Source organism: Notamacropus eugenii, chromosome 4 (assembly GCF_028372415.1).
Source record: "Notamacropus eugenii isolate mMacEug1 chromosome 4, mMacEug1.pri_v2, whole genome shotgun sequence".
Taxonomy (NCBI): Eukaryota; Metazoa; Chordata; class Mammalia; order Diprotodontia; family Macropodidae; genus Notamacropus; species Notamacropus eugenii.
In genome coordinates this window covers 410,345,697-410,362,104 of record NC_092875.1, presented here as the reverse complement: position 1 = coordinate 410,362,104, position 16,408 = coordinate 410,345,697, and the positions used below count along the sequence as shown (strand labels likewise).

The 16,408-nt window shown below is 36.8% G+C and overlaps 2 pseudogenes; both read left to right on the top strand.

Annotated features, from left to right (window-relative positions):
* The first annotated feature begins 530 nt into the window (after positions 1 to 530).
* LOC140502662 (COP9 signalosome complex subunit 2 pseudogene) lies at positions 531 to 1,350 on the top strand (annotated as a pseudogene).
* Positions 1,351 to 1,431: 81 nt separating this feature from the next.
* LOC140502661 (SOSS complex subunit B1-like) lies at positions 1,432 to 15,369 on the top strand (annotated as a pseudogene).
* Positions 15,370 to 16,408: the final 1,039 nt, after the last annotated feature.

Sequence of the window (16,408 nt, the reverse complement as noted above, 5' to 3'; positions counted from 1 at the left end):
AAAGAGACAACATTCCAAAATTTCTGGAATGCAATCAAAGTAACAATTAGGGGAAATGTATTATTTCTAAACAAATATATCAGTAAAAGAGAGAAAGAGCAAATCAATTAATTGAGCATGAAACTAAAAAAACTAGACAAAGAACAAATTAAAAATCCCCAATTAAACACCAAATTGGAAATCCTAAAAATCAAAGAAAAGGCTGATAAAACTGAATTAAAAAACCATTTAGCTAATAAATAAAATTAGGAGCTAGTTTTGTGAGAAAAAAAATAGCTCACCTTTGATTAATGTGTTCCAAAAATAAGAAAGAAAATCAAATTACTAGTATCAAAAGTGAAAACAGTAAATATAATACCAATGAAGATGACATTTTAGAAATTATTAGGTGTTATTTTGCCCTGTTATATGCCAGTAAAACTGATAATCTACATGAAATAGATGAATATTTGCAAAAATAAAAACTGCCATAGAAGGTCATCTCCTGTTTTTCCTCTCTCCCCCTTTTTTTCCCCCAACTCCAAGTCAAGATGTCTTACATGGAGGATGATTTCATGTGTAATGAGGAGGAGGACTATGACCTGGAATACTCTGAAAATAGTAACTCTGAAGAAAATGTGGATTTGGAAAAACAGTACTACAGTTCCAAAGTGTTGAAGGAGAATGACCCCCAAAGCAGCAATGAGTAGTTTCCAGAAGGTTTTGGAGCTTAAAAGTGAAAAGGAAGAATGGGGATGTAAAACACTGAAACCATTGGTTAAAATAAAATTTTGTCAAGTTAACAAACTATCCAGAAATGACAAACAGTTATAAACAACCATTAACTTACTTTTGGAGTTCAATTATAAGAAATTATTCTGAAAAGTCTATTAACTCTATGCTTTATTCTATATCTCTACTTCCAAACAACTGGATTTACTGCAAGGATTCTATGAAACAACACTAGAAGCTCTGAAAGACACTAAGGATGATAGACTGTGGTTCAAGACAAACACAAAGCTTGGAAAATTATATCTAGAATGAGAAAATGGAAAGCTTCAAAAAATTTTGCTCCAATTGTATCAGTCATACCAGACAGATGTTGGAGAAAATTACCTCAAAAAGGGTACACAATTACTGGAAATTTATGCATTAGAAATTCAAATGTACACAGCACAAAAAAAAAAAATAACAAAAATAATTAAAGCATTGTGGAACAGTCACTGTACAATCAGCCATCCTCCATCCACTGATCATGGCTACCATTACAGAACATGGTAGTAAAATGCACTTAGGAGATAGTGAATTTGAAAAGGCTCAAGAAGGATATATTTTTAAGCATTCAAGAAATATGATGAATCAGGGAGGTAACACTGCAGTAATGTAAACTTTAAAAGAACTGGAAATAGCAAAACTACTGTTGGTTGATATACCCTGAAAATCATTGGAGTTATGGCAGAAGTGCTTTTTTGGTCAGCTGGTTTGTGTTTTGCTACTGTATTTATACAAAGAAAAACAGCTTTGATCTCCAGAAGAAAACCAAAATGCCATGGGATTTATGTTATATTGATACCTTATCCTAAATATACACCATCATAGTAATTTGTCATGGGCAACTAATGACCAGAGAAAAGATTTTTGTCACTATTTTAAATATACTGACACATTACTATTGGTTAAATTTAACCATGTTTTACCTGCAGAAATTCTCTCACAGAAATAAGCTGCAAAAACTTGAAATGCATACCCTTTTGAACACTTCCTTTTCTCATATATAAATTAAAATGTTTGCTGCATTTTGCAAAATTTAAGTTCTCTAAAAAAGTACCCACATAATTCTGTACTGCAGTGTAGTAAAGGTTTAAATGAAACCCCATAATGGCAGTGCCATCCTGTCACTTGGGTTTCAAGCAGCAAAATAAACAGTGCAGTTCAGAAATTATACATATACATATATATATATATGCATACATACATGCATATACATATGTGTGTATACTGCCCAGATTAACAGAAGAGGAAATAGAATAATTCAAGAACCCTATCCTAGAAAAATAAATGGAACAAGCCATAAATGACTTCCCTAAGAAAAAATCCCTAGGACCACATGGATTCACAAGTGAATTATTTTTCAAATCATTATTTATTTATTTATTTATTCAATTTTAGTTGTCAACATCCACTTCCATAAGATTCTGAGTTCAAAATTTTCTCCCTATCTCTTCCCTCCCCCACCCCGAGATGGTGTGTAATTTGATATAGACTACATATGTATTCGTATTGAATCTATTTTCACATTAGTCAGGTTGTAAAGAAGAAGTAGAACCAATAGGAGGAATCATGAGGAAGAAGAAAACATTTAAAAAGAGAGAGAGAGAATAGCAAATAATATGCTTTGATCTGCATTCAGACTCTGGATGTGAACAACATTTTCCATCATGAATCCTTTGGAGTTGTGTGGGATATTTGCATTGCTAATAAGAGATAAATCTATCAAAGTTAGTTATCACACAATGTGGCTGTTACTGTGTACAATGTTCTCCTAATTCTGCTCACTTCACTCAGCATCACTTCATTCAAATCTTTCCAGGTTTTTCTGAAGTTTGCCTGCTCATCATTTCTTATAGAACAATAGTATTCCATTACATTCATATACCACAACTTGTTTGGCCATTCCTCAATTTCCCATTTGTTGCCATCACAAAAAAAAGCTGATATAAATATTTTTGAACATGTGTGTCCTTTACCCATTTGTATGATCTCTTCAGAATACAGACCTAGCAGTTGTATTGCTGGGTCAAAAAACATGCACATTTTTATGACCTTTTGGATGTAATTCCAAATTGCTCTCCAGAAAGGTTGGATCAGTTCACAGCTCCATCAACAACGAATTAGTGTTCCAATTTTCCCACATCTTCTCCAACATTTATCATTTTCCTTTTTTGTCATGTTAGCCAATCTGATACATGTGATGTGGCAACTCAGAGTTATTTTGATTTGGATTTCTCTAAGCAATCATGATTTAGAGCATTTTTTCTTATGACTATAGATAGCTTATTTTCTTCATCTAAAAACTGCCTATTCATATCCTTTGACCACTTATCAATTGGGGAATGACTTGTATTCTTCAAATTTGACTCAGTTCTCTTTATATTTTAGAAATGAGACTTTTATCAGAGACACTTGTTGTAAAAATTCTTCCCAGTTTTCTGCTTTCCTCCTAATCTTGGTTGCATTAGCTTTATTTGTGCAAAAACTTTTCAATTAAATGTAATCAAAATTATCCACTTTGTATTTCATAATATTCTCTATTTCTCATCACAAATTCCTCCATTCTCCATTAATCTGACAGATAAACTATTTCTTGCTCACCTAATTTGTTTAAAGTATCAGTCTTTATACCTAGACCATGTACCCATTTGGACTTTATCCTGGTATATGGTGTCAGATGTTGATCTATGGCCAGTTTCTTCCACAGTATGTTCCTAAAAGTTTTTTGTCAAACAGTGAGTTCTTATCCCAGAAACTGGAATCCTTGGTTTTTTCAAACATCAGATTGCTATAATCTATTCCTGTTAATGAGACATTCACTCTAAACCAGGAGTTCCAAAACCACCCACTGAGTGGAGGTTGGACAGGGACCCTTCCCTGTTCAATTCATGGGCTTCAGAGTGCAAGAGGTCCAAGGCTTTAGGGGAGACCAGAAAGAAGGGAAGGGAAGGGAAGGGAAGGGAAGAGGAGAGGAGAGTTACCCAGCTAGCTGGGTCTCCATTTAGGCAACTCAATCTACTCACAGGTTGTGTTAGATGTCATCATTTTTCTGATGTCATGGTCCTCTTTGAAAATGAAGGACAAACACAACCCCCTGTTAATTAACGCCAAATAGCATAGAAATCAATGGAGCCTCTAAAATGATAAGCAATATTTATTTAAAATCATCAGCAAACACTATCTGTAATACGAATAGACTAGAGACATTCCTAATAAGATCAGGAGTGGAAAAAGGATGTCCATTATCATGACTCAATGTTGTACTAGAAATGCTAGCTGTAGCAATAAGACAAGAAAAAGACAATGAAGGAATGAAAATAGGCAATGAGGAAACAAGACTATCATTCTTTGCAGACTTAGAGAAACTTAGAGAATCAACTAAAAAACTAACTGAAGCAATTAACAACTTTAACAAAGTTTCAGTATGCAAAATAAACCAATGTAGTCATCAGCATTTCTATACACTATCAACAAAATCCAAAAGCAAGTGATAGAGAAATTCCATTTAAAATAACTGCCGATAATACAAAATACTTATGAGTCTACATGCCAAGACAAACTCAGAGAGTATATGAACATAATTATAAAACACATTTCGTATAGTTAAACACAGATCTAAACAAATGGAGATATATCTATTGCTCCTGAGTAGGCCAAGCCAATATAATAAAAATAACAATTCTACCTAAGTGAATTTATTCAATGTCATAGAAGTCAACTACCAAAGAATTATTTTATAGAGCTAGGAAAAAAATAGAAACAAAATTCATCTGGAAGCATCAAGAAGATCAAGAGAACCAATGGTAAAAAAAAAAAAAAATGTTCAGAAAAGTAGCCTACTAATAATTATTTCAAAGTGGTAATCATGAAAACAAACTGATACTGGCTAAGAAATGGAGTGGTGGATCAGTGTAATAGATTAGATACATAGTACACAGTACCAAAATACCATAGTAATCTAGTATTTGATAAACATAAAGATCTAAGTTTTGAGGACAAAAGTTCACTATTTGACAAAAATTGCTGGAAAATCTAGAAAGCAGGTTAGTAGAAACCAGGTATAAACCAATACCTCACACTGTATACCAAGATAAGGTCAAAATGCATAAATGATTTACCTATAAATGGTGATGACATAAATTAGGGGAGTATGGAAAATGTAACTGTCATAAGGAAAGGGTTTATACACAAATAAGAGACAGAGCATCACAGTTTGTAAAATGGATAATTTTAAATATATGAAATTAAAAGGCTTTTGCACAAACAAAACTAATTCAATTAACATTAGAAAGAGAGCAGGAAACTGGAGGGGAAAAATTGCCTCAAGTTTCTCTCTTGAAGATCTCATTTCTCAAATGTACAGGGTTAGTTGAAAATACATGCAACATGACCTCAGATGTATAATTGTAATAAAATTGCTTTTTTTTTTCAAGAAGGGTGACTTAGAAAGGAAGGGGAGAATTCAGAACTCAATTTTTTTTCTTTTTTGAAAAATTTATTTATTTTCAGTTTTCACTATTCACTTCCACAAAATTTTGAACTTCAAATTTACTCCCCATCTCCCCCCGCCACCCACCATAGGTCAGTGTGTATTCTGATTAACCTTTCCTCCAGTCTGCCCTCCCTTCTTTAATTTTATAACCCTCCCATCCTGTCTTATCCCCTTTCTTTCTATTTTCCTGTAGGGTAAGATAAAATTCCATACCCAATTGAGTATGTATGTTATTCCCTCCCGAAGCCAAATCTGATGACAGTAAGACTCACTTATTTCCTCTCATCTTCACTTTCTTCCCTTCCATTTTGAAAGCTCTTTCTTGCCTCTTTTATGTGAGATGATTTACTACATCCCACCTCTCTCTCTTTCTCCTAGTACATTCCTCTCAATACTTAATTTTCTTTTTTAGATATCATCTCTTCATATTCAGCTTATTCTGTGCTTGCTCTCTCTCTCTCTCTTTCTCTGTGTGTGTGTATGTGTGTGTGTCTACACATATATATATATATATATATACATATATATGTATGTGCACACACAGACATATATATATGTATATATGCATACACATACACACACAAACATACACATATATTCCTTCCAACTATCCTAATACTGAGAAAGGTCTCATGAGTTACAAATATCATCTTTCCATGTAGAAATGTAATCAGTTCAACTTTAATAAATCCCTTATGGTTTTTCTTTACTGTTTACCTTTTCATGTTTCTTTTGGTTCTTGAATTTAAAAGTTAAATTTCTATTCAACTTTGGTCTTTTCAACAGGAATGCTTGGAAGTTCTCTATTTCATTGAAGTTCCATTTTTTCCCCTGAAGTTAAACTCAGTTTTGCTGGGTAAGTGATTCTTGGTTTAAATCCTATCTCCTTTGACCTCTGGAATATCATACTCCAAGTCTCCTGATCCCTTAGTGCAGAAGTTGCTAAATCTTGTTTTACCCTGATTGCATTTCCATAATACTTGAATGGTTTCTTTCTGGCTGCTTGCAATATTTTCTCTTTGACTGGGAACTCTGAAATTTGGTTCCAATATTGCTAGAAGTTTTCCTCTTGGGATCTCTTTCAGGAGATGATTGGTGGATTCTTTCCATTTCTATTTTACCCTCTGGTTCTAAAATATCAGGGCAGTTTTCCTTGATAATTTTTTGAAAGGTGATGTCTAGGTTCTTTTTTTTTATCATGACTTTCAGGTAGTCCAATAATTTTTAAATTATCTCTCCTGGATCCATTTTCCAGGTCAGTTGTTTTTCCAGTGAGATACTTCACATCGTCTCCTATTTTTTCACTCTTTTGGTTTTGTTTTATGATTTTTTTATTTCTCATAAAGTCATTAATTTCTATTTGCTCCACTCTAATTTTTAAGGAATTATTTTCTTCAGTGAACTTTTAGACCACGTTTTCCATTTGACCCATTCTGCTTTTTAAAGCATTCTTCTCCTCAGTGACTTTTTAGACCTTTTTTGCCATTTGGGTTAGTTTAATTTTGAGGCTGTTATTTTATTCAGCACTTTTGGGGAGGTTCCCCTTAGCAAGCTGTTGACTTGTTTTTCATTATTTTCTTGCATCACACTCATTTCTCTTCTCAATTTTTCCTCTCCTTCTCTTACTTGATTTTCAAAATCTTTTGTAAGCTCTTCCACGACCTGAAACCAATTCATATTTTTCTTAGAGGCTTTGGATGCAGGAGATTTTGATTCGTAGTCTTCTGGTTCTTTGTTTTGATCTTCCTCATTGCCAATGACATAAGAAGATACCTCTTCATCGAGAAAGTAAGAATCTATAGTCTCTTTCTTTTCCCCCTTTTTTGATCAATTTCAAAATTATTTTGCTTTTAAGCTCTTTGGCATGTGAAAACCTCCAGAAGCACCCTCTACTTCAGCAGTGGTTGTTGCCACACTGGGAGTGGGACAGGGCATGAACTAGGACTGAGGCCAGACCAAGTTCTCCTCTCAGCCAAGTGAAAGACCCTTCCCATTGACTTTTGAAACTGTCTTTAGGGTTTGTGGATTGAGAAGTATGGAAACCACAACAGCCACCAGCAATTTAGTCCTCTAAAGCCTATTCCTGCTCCATCTGTGCTGGCATGGCCCACACTGATCTTTGCTTCCCACCTTGTGCAATAGATCCTTCCTGTCAATTTTCTAGATTGTCTTGGGCTGGAAATTTGCTTCAGTCTGCCATTTTGTGACTTCTGTGGCCCTAGATTTTGTTTAAAGTCATGTTTACGGGTTTTTTCAGGTGTTTGGAGGGAGACCTCTAGCAGGTCCCTGCTTCAAATCCATCATTTTGGCTCCACCCCCTGAACTCATAATTTTAAAAAGAGGTTGTTAAAGTAATTTTTATATGAATGTGTGAAAATATTTAATGAAATAATTTTTTTGAAAAAAATAAAAGCACAACCAGTCAGCTGACTAAAAGTGCCATTTAAGTGATTTGCATAGTCTCCTCATCAATAGGTAGAGAAAATATCAGTTCCATAACCTCATCTGTACATAATAGCTGGTTGATAGCTTTAAAAACCACTGAAATGATCTATGATCTATAATGATCAATATTCTTTTACTGGGTAATCTGGATTTTTCATTACAATTTGGAGGATTTCCCTTTAGAGCCTTGAATCTCTGTGTCTCTAAACTAAAGCTACATGGGTGAATATTTTGACCCTTGATTTCTCTTGGTTATTACTTGTTAATGAGCTTTTATGATAAAAGGAATTAATAAATGCCCAGCATTCACTTATATCATCAATCATTTTATCTTCTTTTTTGCAAAGTGAGAGTAAATGTGGTATAGTTATGATGTAGTTTCTATAGAGAGCCAGTTCCAAGACAGGAAGGCCTAGGTACAAGTTCTACATCTAACACATATTGGAATGTGGAGGTCATATCAGGGGAGACTTCAAGGAAGAAATTGCACCTGATTTGAGCCTTGAAGTGAAGGAGGATGATGGAAATTTGAGCATCAGGGATTGCATGAGAAAACTCATAGAATCAAGTGAGCGTCGAATGTTTGATAAGAACACTTGCAGGGGGATGGATGAGTAACTCAATGTTCTAAGTACCACCCTAGGGCTATAATTGGAGGAACCTTCACTAATCTGCAGTGATGGAGGGAGTTTCCTCACTAGTGTGTCTACATACCAATGAAATCACAGGACTCGATCCAAACAATTTTCCTTGGTGTTCTTTTTCCACATTCAAACATGTAACAATCATAGTCATTTCTTAACTGATAGCCTTCTCATCAAGAGCACACTAACACTTTATACTTGCCACACTTCAATCATAAATCAGTAAGCACTTTCTCAAAATCTGCTCTATGTTCAGAACTGTGCACTGTGGTTCAATGGCAAGAGTGTAGGATTTGGACACAGGTCTGGGTTCCAATCCTATCTCTACCCAGTGACAAATGAAAGGTCCAAGAGATAATTTATATATTCAATTTATTAATTATGGCTAGCAAAAAATTAATAGATTGAGGGTAATGCCTTTTCCTCATAGATCAAAGATGTCCTTTGGAGGCCTCTGAATCCTTAAATACCCTTGGAGAGTAGGTGTTCCCAACAGGCATAAATAAACTCTGATTGGTTAACAATTAATGAGAGAATTAGTATTACAAAGAGAGGTGGCCTTATTCTAATGAGGTGCTGGAGGATGTAACTTTAATCATGTCACTGGGACAAAGAGACTCATCCAGCAATCTATACAAAAGGATCAATCCTCCTCCCAGACCACTTATATAGTTAAACAATGGAGTGGAATTCACCTAGATTAGATCCTCTTTACCCTTTAATCAGAAATAAGCTTTTCCAGTTGGGTAGGATCCCACCAAAAATTGAGGATAATGTTAACCCCATCTCATGATCAACCCAGTCCTTCAGAGACTATTTTTAAATGAGGAAATAGGAAGGGAAAAAACCCTGTATCTCCCTGATATTATTTGGTTATTAATAATCATTTCTCTCATTCCTTATTATCTGTGTGATCCTGGTTGAGTAGTTCAATATACTCAGGCCTCAGCTTCCCCGACTTTAAAATGAGAGGATTGTCCCAAAGGACTCATCATGAATAATGCTATCCACTTCCAGAGAAAGAATTGATGGCACCTGAATGCAGACCAAAGCATGCTATTTTTTACTTTATTTTGTTTTATTTTTCTCATACATAGAATTTGAAACTCAAAATTAAAAAAAAAAAAGAATGTTGGGGTGGCTAAGCAGCATGCACCATCCTCCCCCACGGGGTGGGTGGTAGTTTGGGGGGGCCAGGAGGCAGGTTCGGGCCATTGGGGAGTGGAGACCTTTGTGAAAGACCTTAAGAAAGGACTTAAGAATCTGAATCTCATCTTTATTGTGCTAGAGACAGTCTAAGTGACCAAGACAAAAGATGGACATGAGGTGAGAACCTGCAAAGTAGCAGCACATAAAGCAGGAAGCATCAATATATCTGTTTGGGATGATGTCGGCAACCTGATCCAGCCTGGGGACATCATCCATCTCACCAAGGGATATGCTTCAGTATTTAAAGGCTATCTGACGCTCTACACTGGCCCGTGGAGGTGATCTGCAGAAGACTGGAGAATTCTGTATGGTTTATTCTGAGGTCCTCAACTTCAGTGAGCCAAACCCTGAGTACGGTGCCCAGGAGCTCCCCAGCAAAATGGTACAGAACGACAGTCCCTCTGCCACTTCCCTGTCCCCTTCTGCCCTCCTAGTGTCTCTCCAGCCTCTGAGAGTCAAAATGGGAATGGCCTAACCACTCCCCCTGGCCCAGGCAGTGGCCTTTTTAAAGAAAAATCTTGAACAGGTCTCAGTTTGTCTGAAGCAAATGCCCATTCGGTAGGTAAAGGTTAGGTAAGAATAGAGGCAAAAGTTGATTACATGAAAAAAGAACATTGAAATGCTAGCTGGACTTTGACCACATGGAGCTAAAAAATGTGAGCAATAGGAATAATGATCTTTAATGCCCAGCACAAAATTAGGAGGGAAGCAGAAAACTGGGAACAAAGTTTTGCAACTAGTGTCTGTGATAAAGGTCACATTTCTAAAATATATAGAGAACTGAGTCAAATGTACAAGAATACAAATCATTCCCCAGTTGGTAAATGGTCAAAGGATATGAACAGGCAGTTTTCAGAGGAAGACATTAAAGATATCTATAGTCATATGAAAAAATGTTCTAAATCACTACTGATTAGAGATGCAAATCAAAGCAACTTTAAGATATCACATCACACCTATCAGATTGGCTAAAATGACAAAACAGGAAGACGATAAATGTTGGAGAAGATGTGGGAGAGTTGGAACACTAATTCATTGTTGGTGGAGCTGTGAGCTGATCCAACCATTCTGCAGAGTAATTTGGAATTATGCCCAAAGGGCTACAAAATGTGCATACCTTTGACCAAGCAATATTGCTTCTAGGACTGTATCCCCAAGAGATCATAAAAATGAGAAAGGGTCCCACATGTACAAAAATATTTATAGCACCTCTCTTTGTGGTGGCCAAAAACTGGAAATCAAGGGGATACTCATCCATTGGGGAATGGCTGAATAAATTGTGGTATATGAATGTAATGGAATACTATTGTGCTATAAGAAATGATGAACAGGAAGACTTCAGAGAGGCCTGGAAAGACTTATATGAACTGATGCTGAGTGAAAGGAGCAGAACCAGGAGAACTTTGTACATAGCAATAACCACAGTGTGTGAGGAATATTTCTGGTAGACTTAGTACTTCATTGCAGTGCATGGACTTAAAAAATTCCCAATGGAATCTTGGGGCAAAATGCCTTCTACATCCAGAGAAGAATTATGGAATTGGATTGCAGAATAAAGCAGACCATTTTCTTTTGTATTATGTTTTGTTTTGTTTTATGATTTCTCCAATTCATTTTAATTCTTCTATGCAACATGACTAAGGTGAAAATGTATTTAATAGGAATATATGTGCAGAACCTATATACAATTGTATGCTGTCTCAGGGAGGGAGTAGGAAAGGAGGGGAAAAAATCTAAGATATATGGAAGTGATTGTAAAACACTGAAAACAAATAAAATAACTTAGTTTTTAAAAAATTAAAAATAAAAATATAAAAATAGCATTAGTAACTTTGGATAGAGCAGTTTCAGTTGAATGATGAAGTCAGAAGCCAGACATTAGTTCTGTATAAACCTAAAAGAAGTAATTAATATTATCCTCCACACCCAAAATGTAGGGGCTTAAAGTCTAGGGGGAAAAAATCAATAAAAGCTATGAAAATTGGAAATGATTTTGTTCTTGAAAGAAAAAAAAACTTTGAAGCAATTTCATTTAGTCATAAATCTTCTAAAAACCTCACTGTGATGAATGACTCTTAGCCATTCTCAGTCTCTAATGCAAAGAAAAGAATTCCAAGCCTGTTGTAAATAGCATATGTATTTATTGTACATGGTAGATCTTAATGCCACTTTTGGGGCTGTTAGAGTCTATTATGTCAACTCTCACACCTCTACCACACATCTTTGTTAGTGTACAGCCATTGAAGAAAATGAAAAATCACAGACCCCCTCCTCAAATGTTTAGAAACATGTGGCTTACAGGAAGTGCATTGCTGGAAAACATATTTAATAAGATCAGAAAATCTGACAAAAGCAAGTAATTCCCTGCAGCAGAAAACCAGAATGGTTTTCCTGCTGGGGTACTCAGAGAAAAGTTGGCTCCAAACCAATCCATCCTCAGGCTCAACTGCACCCACCAATTGACTTAAGACTATTCCTATTGCACTTCTTAGCTTCACTCACTTCCTGGCAACCTGGAAAATCCTCCCAGGAAGCAGAATGCTGTGAGGTAGAGAGAGGACAGACCATAGTCAATTGCTTTAGGGCACAGTGACAAAGCAGATTTATGAACTAAGCAGCAATGTGTGAAGTTGGCAGTCAAAGACTTTTTCAGGGATCACTTTCTAAACCAAGAGACCTATGGTGGGACATGCCAATGTGAGGCTTTCACTTGAGGGGTGAAAGAATTCATGGAGGCTGATGATAGGACTGGTTCACTCATTCCTTAAGTTTACATCTCAGTTAGAACAATAAAACAACTCACTCATCAGGAACGGTGCATTTGAAATGGATCCTGGATAAGAACACATAGCCCCTCCCACTTCAGGGCACCAGTCATTAACTGAAAAGGGAAAGACACTAACCACTTTCTTCTGTCTAGTCATCACCTTCATCCTCCAAGACACAGTTAAGCCTGCTACCACTCTGACTAAAGAAGTATGTCTTTTGTTGTTGTTGTTTTTAATCAGTCCTATAATTTCATTAATAAAGGGGACTCTGTATGAGGAAATTCCTTGTATTGATAGAAGTTGGCACCTACTCCACAAATTAGTCTTAAAAAGTTGCTAAGGGCACTTAAAGATTAATGACTTTCCCAGGATCAGGCAATCAATATATGTGAGATGCAGGACTTGAACCCAGCTTTTCCTGACTCCAAGGCCAGCTCTCTAATCACTGTTCCATGATACTTTTTAACCCGAGCTGCACTGTCCAAATAACTTCCATGGGAAAACAAATGCCCTGAAAAACTAATTCATATTCCTCAGTGTGAGTTTGATTTTAATTCCTGTATAGCCCCATCAATGTGAGTTTGAAATATGGCAGGAAGTCCCCAGAAAATCAGTTTGGTTTCATATCCATTCCATTGACTTGGACCTAGAATAAAGTCAATGTTCAACATTACCCTAGGAGTCAAATTAACCTGTGAAGGTTACTCACCATCACAAATAACTCAGATCTAAATCAGGTGCCACCCCTATCTTGGTCACTACAGTGTGAGGTTCCCTTCCTAGATGTGGATACATCTGGTACTCACCTAAGGATGAATCAAAGCAGATGACTTTCCAAAGACAGGAGGGCAATGAAGAGTTAGTTGTACCATGTGGTTCAGTTCTTGGTTAGGGAAGAGCTCACGTCCATCACTATGCTGGCTAGCATTGTGGGGCAGGGTGATGCCAATATCTAAAGCTCAGGAAACAGATCAAGGTGGGCAGACTAGTCTCAAACGCTAGAACTCAAAACAATAGCAATAACATCTATGACACTGATTCAATCCAATTGGAAGATGTACCCTGGATCTGAGCTCTATTCTTTTTGGATCCTGTGATCCTTGGATGCTTGCCTAACCACTGGTGCCACCTGCCTTCTGCCCTTTTGTATCCCAGTGTTCTGGCACTGCCATGCCATCATTTCAGAGCTGAAGACACATTTCCCACCTCTGACTCCTACACAGCTGCTCCTTGATGTAAATCCATCCCTGCTTGGCCTCACCGCTTGTCCCTGGGTCCTCACCAACAAGTTGGCCATGATGACCCTTTGTCTCCCTTCCCTTGACCCTGTCCCTGATAGTTCCTGCCTCTGATACCATGCGGGTGTGGAGACAAGGGGAATATTACTCAACCCTCTCTCTGTATTGCTTTCTTTGGCCATGGACCTAGACCTCAGAATGCTCAGCCAAGATTTAGACTTTTAGCTAAGGTAACATTGTTGCTTTGCCTCCTGACTCCATAAAAATCAAGTGTCTTTGATATCCACTGAAAACATCACCTCAGCACTTTTGAAGTAGCAAATCATGGTTTGGGTGGCATTTGTATTTCACTTGGTAACAAAGGCACAGGACTGTAAATCAGAATGGACTGAGGTTAGGCAGGAAACATCAGAGGAAAATTTGACCTTTCTGTGCAGGTTTGGCAATATTTCTTCCCTCAAATCTCATCTATCCTTTATGCTCATGATTCTTTTGGGTAGTGAAAGCTCTTTTTTGTCCAAGGTTATTGAGAATGTTTGATCAGGCACCAGTTACCTCCTAAGCAATGTCAACGCTCCCAGTACCAACACTACACAGGCAGTGCTGCTGGATAGGTTCCTGGTTCCATGGAATTATGCTTCTCATAGCCATCCATCTCCATCTTCAGAATGGGGAACACCAAATGTCTGGTAGTGAGTGCTATTGGGGTGCAGTTTCTGGCAGAGTGTTCCCACCCATCATCAGAGCCCAAGAGAACAACACCTGGCCGATCATGTCAGGTAAGGCATTTAAAAAGCAATTCACAGGTTACCCAGTACTTAGGCACTGACCTTGGACTATACTAAGGAGGGAGAACCATAAGATTTTGCATTGACTTTCCTGTATGTCAGAAATTCCTACCTCATTTCCATGTCTTAAATCTCCTTATTTCCTTCAAAACTCTGTTCAAGACATGCTTTTTATATAAAACCTTTTCTGATCCCCCTAGTTGCCAAACTTAGCTAATGGCAATTAGCCCATGCCTTTCCCCTCTGAAAAATTAGTTTGTATTTACTTTGCATATACATATTGGTTACATATGTGATTTATCTCCCCCAAAGGAATGTAAGCTCTGTGAGAGCAGGTACAACAAGACAGTCCCTTCCCTCGAAGGTCCTTATGTTAGAATGGAAGGAAGATAACACTTAAAGGGAAATAGGAAAAGAGCAGGCAAAGTACTCCATATGGTGTGGAAATGACCAGGAAGTGCTGTGGAGATCGGCTGCCAGACCAGATAAAACAAATATTCACCTCTTGAAGCTCATCACAGTCCAAGATTGTGGTGGGGCAAGACAAAGATGATGACTGGAGTGAAGGCAGCACAAAAGCTTGGTTCTGATGGCCAAAACGAGGCAATTTTTTTTCTTTTCTTTTCTTTTCTTTTCTGTTTTTAGTATTTCTAAAAAAATTTATTTATTTTCAATTCATGGAACAAAACAAGCATTTCCATAACACAGTACCATAAAAAAGATGATCACATATGAAACCACAAATTTACCATACACAACTTGCTATTCCCTCCAAATCTACAACAATATTATCATGTTAATTTCTTTCTTTAAGGCAATTTTCTATCGCTATAAGCTGAATAACAGGTGCCCATCTCCATTGGAAGAGTGAATTTCTTATATGAAACTCCCTTTAAGTTCTATCAAAAAAAAAACCCTCATTTTTAGGAAATGAGTTTTAGTTACTTTTTCTTTATTATCTTTGACTTCATTCCCCTTTTGAAATAGGAATGTGAACCACAGTTCAACAAGTGTGAACAGAATATCGATGATTAGTGGTATATTTAAAAGAACGAGGATTATTTATGAAACCTAAAGTGTTCTCAATAAATATTTTTAGACAAATCTCTCAGTGAAAACACCAGTGAGCACCCTAATTGTGATCTCACTAATTTTAGAAACTTTCAATTCATTTAACATCGTGTCTACTACGGGCAAGACATTGATAGGCCATGGGGATGATAAACTTTAAAAGAACGTAGTCTCTATCTTCAAGGCATTGAAATCTAGTAAGGGAAAGATACGATATAATACCAAAGAGAGCCCCATAACCCCATTATTTTTCCACCCTCAAGCCCAGGTCTCAGCTTGTTCGTACCTCCCTCCAATTCTTGATGCTACTGCTTCTCCTTACATGGTAGCATTTCCAAACCAAAGAACCCTGAGAAGAAAAGACCAAGGTTCTTCTTCATCCCCACCTAGTTCCCTACTCCATAATCACAGCAACCCTCCTCCTAGGTCTTTAAAGGTAATTTACTAGATAGATAGATAGATAGATAGATAGATAGATAGATAGATAGATAGATAGATAGATGAATTTATTAAATACTTTACTAACCAGGAACTGTGCTGAGTCTTGAGGATACAATTATATACTAACAAGACAGCAGTAGATGCAGTAGACAGAAGATGCAGTAGAGATGCAAGTGAGAAGTTCAGGAACAGGGCAAAATGAACAACTGAGAGAAGAAAAAGGTTTGTCCTGGGACCTCCAACAGCTCTAGGACATTTGAGGCTCTTCTAGTTTCTGATATTCTTGCTGTTTCTTTATAAAGTGAAATTTGACCTGTGGGAGTAAGTCAATTCAATTCAGTTCAACAAACATTTATTAAACACTTACCATGGGCTAAGCTCTGGGGACAGAAATTTAAAATTAATGAAAGCCCTTTTCCCCAAGAGATTTGTTCATTCTAGTTTATTTTATTCAAAGAAGCAGCTAGGTGATAGGATAGAAAGAGCTCTGGACATGGAATCAGGAAGACGTAAGTTCAAATTTAACCTCAGACACGTTGACTGTGTGACCCTGAGCAAGTGA